Here is a 6088-nt window from a genome sequence, read left to right as displayed (position 1 = left end):
TGCCGGCCATTTGAATGTCTTCTTTTGAGAAATGCCCATTTCGGTTTTTTTGCCCATTTTTAAATTGGATTATTTGGGTTTTTTTGTTAGTGAGTTGTTCAAGTTCCTTATATGGTCTGGATATTAACCCTTTGTCAGATGAATAATTTGCAAATATTTTTTCCCTCTAGGTTGTCTCTTCACTGTGTTGAGAAACTTTTTAATTTGATATAATCCTATTTGCCTGTTTTCACTTTTGTTGCCTGTGCTTTTTTCTTTTCTTTTCTTTTTCTGTTTCTTTTCTTTCTTTCTTTCTTTTTGAGACAAGATCTTACTTTGTCGCCCAGGTTGGAGTGCAGTGGCACAGTCTTGGCTCACTATAACCTCCTCTTCCTCCTGGGTTCAAGTGATTCTTCTGCCTCAGCCTCCCAAGTAACTGGGATTACAGGCATGCACCACCACACCCAGCTAAATTTTTGTGTTTTTAGTAGAGATGAGATTTTACCATGTTGGCCAGGCTGTTCTTGAACTCCTGTCCTCAAGTGATCCACCCGTCTTGACCTCCCACAGTGCTAGGATTAGAGGCGTGAGCCTGCCTTGCTTTTGAGATCCCATCCAAAACATCCTTGCCTAGAGAATGTCATGAAGCATTTCCCTTGTGTTTTATTCTAGTAGTTTTATAGTTTTGGGTCTTACATTTAAGTCTTTAATTCATTTTGAGTTGATTTTTGCATAAGGTGAGAGATAAGGGTCTACTTTCCTTCTGTGTGTGAATATCCAGTTTTCCTAGCACCATTTATTGAAAAGACTGTTTTCCCCAGTGTATATTCTTGGCACCTGTGTCGAAAATCAGTTACTTGTAAATGTGTAGATTTATTTCTGAGTTCTCTATTCTGTTTCACTTGTCTGTTTTTATTCCAGTACCATGCTGCTTTGGCTACTATAGTTTTCTAGATTTTTGCATTGGGTAGAGTGATTTTTTTGCTTTGTTCTTTTTGCTCAAGATTATTTTGGCTATTGGAGTCTTTTGTGGTTCCATATGAATTTTAGGATTTTTTTTTTCTATTTCTGTATTGAATGTCATTGGTATTTTGATAGAGATTGCATTGAATCTTGTAGATCACTTTGGGTAGAATGGACATTGTAACAATATTCTTCCAATTTTTTATTTTTATTTTTATTTTTTTTAAGAGACAAGGTCAGGCGCTGGGTGAGGTGGCTCACGCCTGTAATCCCAGCACTTTGGGAGGCTGAGGCAGGTGTATCACGAGGTCAGGAGATCTAGATCATCCTGGCCAACATAGCGAAACCCTGTCTCTACTAAAAATATAAAAATTAGCTGGGTGTGGTGGCACATGCGTGTAGTCCCAGCTACTTGGGAGGCTGAGGCAGGAGAATCACTTGAACCTGGGAACTTGCATTGAGCCGAGATCGTGCCACTGCACTCCAGCCTGGCAACAGAGCGAGACTCTGTCTCAGAAAAAAGAGACAAGGTCTTGTTTGTCACGTAGGCTGGAGTGTAGTGACATGATCATAGCTCACTGTAACCATGAACTCCTGTACTCAAACATTCTTCCCATCTCAGTCTACCTACTAGCTAGGATTATAGGCACTTACCCCTACACTTGACTAATTAAAATTTTTTTTTTTTTTGCAGATACAGTGTCTCACTATGTTGCCTAGCTGCTCTCAAACTCCTGGCCTGAAATGATCTTCCTGCCTTGGCCTCCTAAAGTGCTGGCAGTAATAGGCATAAGCCACTGTGACTGGCCAATTTTCTTCCAATGGATATATTTCATTTGTGTGTGTGTGTCTTCTTCAGTTTCTTTTGTTAGTAATTTATAGTTTCCCTCGTAGAGATCATTCACCTCTTTGGCTGAATTTATTCCTTTTTTTTTTTTTTTAAGCTATTGTAAATGGGATTGCCTTCTGTATTAGTCTGTTCTCATACTGCTAATAAAGACATACCCAAGACTGGCTAATTTATGAAGGAAAGAGGTTTAACTGATTCACAGTTCCACATAGCTGGGAGGCCTCACAATCATGGCAGAAAGCAAAGGAGGAGCAAAGTCACATCTTACATGGCGGCAGGCAAAGAGAGCATGTGCAAGGGAACTCCCCTTTATAAAACCATCAGATCTCGTGAGACTTATTCAGTATCATGAGAACAGCATGTGAAAAACCTACCCCATGATTCATTTACCTCCCTTTGGGTCTCTCCCACTATACATGGGACTTATGGGAGCTATGATTCAAGATGATATTTGGGTGAGGACACAGCCAAACCATATTTCCTCCCTCACACTGTGTGCTCTGATTATATTCTCAATTTCTTTTTCCACTGGTTTGTTTTTGGCATTAGAAATGCTACTAATTTTTGTATGTTAATTTTCTATCCTGTAACTTTACTGAATTCATTTATTAGTTCTAATAGTTTTTTGGAGGAGTCTTTGGGATTTTCTATATATATGATTATGTCATCTGCAAACAGGAACAGTTTGATTTCCTCCTTTCCTATTTGGACGCCCTGTCTTTTGCCTCATTGCTTTGGATAGTACTTTGAATACTATGTTGTATAAAATTGGTGAAAGTGAGCATCCTTGTCTTGTTCTAGTCTTTTGAGGAAAAGCTTTTAATTTTTCCCCATTCAGTCTGATATTAGCTGTGAGTTTGTCATATATGGCCTTTATTATTTTGAAATGTGTTCCTTTTATGCCTAAATTTATTGAGAGTTTTTATCATGAAGGGATGTTGAATTTTATCAAATTTCTTCTGTGTCTGTTGAGATGATCATATAGTTTTTGTCTTTCATTCTGTTCATGTGATGTATCATGTGTATTGATATGCATATGTTCAAGCATCCTTACGTCCCTGGGATATATCCCACTTGATCATGGTGAATCATCTTTTAGTGTGTGGTTGGATTTAGTTTGTTAGTATTTTGTTGAGGATTTGTACCTCTATTTTCATCAGGGATATTGGCCTGTAGTTTTATTTTGTTGTATCCTGGCCTGGTTTTGGTATCAGCATAATGCTGGACTCAGAATAAGTTTAAAAGTATTCCCCTCCTCTTCGGTTTTTTGGAATAGTTTGAAAAGAATTTATGTTTGTTCTTTCAATGTTGGATAGAATTCAGCAGTGAAGCCATCAGGTCCTGGGCTTTTCTTTGTTGGGGAGTCTTTATCATTACTTCAATCTTATTACTTGGTTATTATTCTGTTCAGGTTTTCTATTTCTTCTGACTCGATCTTGGTAGGTTGTATGTATGTTTCCAGGAACTTGTCCATTTCTTCGGATTAAACATTTGTTCCCATATAGTTGTCAGATTAATATTCTAAAAATACAACTTTCACCATTTGCTTTTTCACGTCATTCACAGCAAGCTGAAGAATGGAGTTAAAACTCCCATATTTGCATTTAGGATTATCCATAATCTTATTCTAAACTAGCCTTTCTTTTTTATCACCCAAGAACTTTCTCACAAGAACTTTCTACATATATCAAGTCAATTTGTTCACTTTAGCATGTCTTACCTACTGAATGTCAGATACTATGTTTGTTTCTAGGGATAAAAAGATGAATTAAACATTCTTGTCCTCTGGAAATTTATGGCCGAGTGGAAATAAAAAGATATATGCATAACTAATTATAGGTAGAAGTCTATGAAATTGGGTGTTGGCTTACTCTTAAGACTAGAAAGTGTATTTAGAAAAAGGCTTTTTTTTTTTTTTTTTTTTAAAAAAAAGGCATAAAACCACAAGGAACCAAAAAAATGGAAGAGAAGGTGAAAACAGATTGAGAAATGTTAACAAAATTTTGGAAGCTGAAACACAGATGGTTAGGTGGTAACTCACTTAGCACTCCAGAGAAGGCTTGCCTGAAGGGGCAGGCCAGGTAATACTATAAAATATACCAGATAGACTTAGGAATTGGAGACACTAGGAACTTCACAAAGGTGGGATGCAGAAGGGGCTAAAAATGGAAAATTTAGCTGAAAGTCAGCTACACTGTGAAAAGCGGCTACCCAGCTAAATATAGGAAAAATAAGAAAAAGGTTGCACACTGAGGCCGGGCGCAGTGGCTCATGCCTGTAATCCCAACACTTTGGGAGGCTGAGGCGGGCGGGTCACAAAGTCAAGAGATCGAGCCCATCCTGGCCAGTATGGTGAAACCCTGTCTCTACTAAAGATACAAAAATTAGCTGGGCATGGTGATGCACACCTGTAATCCCAGCCAGTCTGGAGGCTGAGGCAGGAGAATCGCTTGAACCATGGAGGCAGAGGTTGCTCAGATCGCGCCACTGCACTCCAGCCTGGGCAGAAAAGTGAGACTCCGTCTCAAAAAAAAAAAGAAAAAGGTTGCACACTGAATGATGAGACTCCTCAGGACTTGTGAAGAAACAAATATGTAAGTGCCCAGGATTTCTTTGAAACCTTTTTTTTTTTTTTTTGAGATGGAGTTTTGCTCTTGTTGCCCAGGCTGGAGTGCAGTGGTACGATCTCGGCTGACTGCAACCTCCACCTCCCAGGTTCAAGCAATTCTCCTGTCTCAGCCTCCCGATTAGATGAGATTAGAGGCATGCACCACCATGCCTAGCTAATTTTGTATTTTTAGTAGAGATGAGGGTTTCTCCATGTTGGTCAGGCTGGTCTCGAACTCCTGACCTCAGGTAATCCGCCCACCTTGGTCTCCCAAAGTGCTGGGATTACAGGTGTGAGCCACCACACCCAGCTGCATTTTTTTCTTCAAAAGAAATTTATGCACAATTTCTATAATATAGTAGGTTTGTTTTTATATAAAAAAAGACTTTCTCCAAATCTTCAAATGAAAATGAGGATTCAAGAAAAGTGTGTATTATTTGTCCTATAGCTTAGTACACAAGTGCCTTGGCACACTCCAGGTACCCGCGGGCATACGTACCTTAGAGTGGGGGCCTGGCATTCAATATTATTCATAACCTGTGCTTAGCTTAGTGGATCTTTACGGCTTTTCTTCTATTTCTTCCCACACACTATGTGCTCTGATTATATGGGTCTACCCACAGCATATCAAATCCTGTGCATTTTCTATCATTTCTCCATATCATTGTTCAAATTAGTATTTTTTAAAAATAGGAAATGCCTTTTATTCTCTCCTCTGTTCATCCTTCAGGGCTCACTTCAAGTGCTGCTTCTGCCCAAATTCATTAACCTCCATATCCAAGCTCTTCTACTGACTTGTTTGTATTTCATTTTTAACACACACCATATCATGTGATTTATTTGACACACTTTTGAGCCACCACATACAAGACCTTGTGTGAGGAGCTAGAATACAGTCTATGAAGGGTGAGAACTGAGGTTGCTCATCTTAGATGTCTGGTATCTGTGTAGATGGGCATTAAATAGTCACGTTTTTCCCTACCTCTGTTCTCTTATTTTTCTAGTTAATCTTGTACTACCTCACAATGCTCATGCAAAATCCCAGATCTTATCAGGTCACAAAACCTTTTATTTTAAACTTTAAGATAGCATTGATGTTCTGCAATTATACAGGCAGTAGGAACAGGGAAAAATGGTATTAATGGCTTGCTTTTTTAATGGCTTGCTTTTGTTTTTTCTTTTTTTTTTTTTGAGACGCAGTCTTGCTCTGTTGCCCAGGCTGGAGTGCAATGGTGCGATCTCGGCTCACTGCAACCTCTGCCTCCCGGGTCAAGCGATTTTCCTGTCTCAGCCTCCCGAGTAGCTGGGATTATAGGCACATGCCACCACGCCCGCCTAATTTTTGTATTTTTAGTAGAGACGGGATTTCACCCTGTTGGTCAGGCTGGCCTCGTGATCCACCTGCCTCGCCCTCCCCAAGTGCTGGGATTACAGGCATGAGCTGTAATTAAGTTCTTAGGGTTAAGCTTGTGCCAAAATTAGTTTTTTTTTTTTTTTTTTTGAGACAGAGTTTTGCTCCTGTCTCCCATGCTGGAGTGCAATGGTGTGATCTCAGCTCACTGCAACCTCTGTGTCCCAGGTTCAAGTGATCCTCCTGCATCAGTCTGCCGAGTAGCTGGGATTACCACCCCCCCAACTAATTTTTGTATTTTTAGTAGAGACAGGGTTTCACCATGTTGGCCAGGCTG

The sequence above is a fragment of the Rhinopithecus bieti genome, unplaced genomic scaffold, assembly GCF_001698545.2.
Source record: "Rhinopithecus bieti isolate Rb0 unplaced genomic scaffold, ASM169854v2 scaffold_13262, whole genome shotgun sequence".
NCBI classification, from domain to species: domain Eukaryota; kingdom Metazoa; phylum Chordata; class Mammalia; order Primates; family Cercopithecidae; genus Rhinopithecus; species Rhinopithecus bieti.
The sequence above is the reverse complement of the archived record's forward strand: the minus strand, read 5'-3'. Positions refer to the sequence as shown.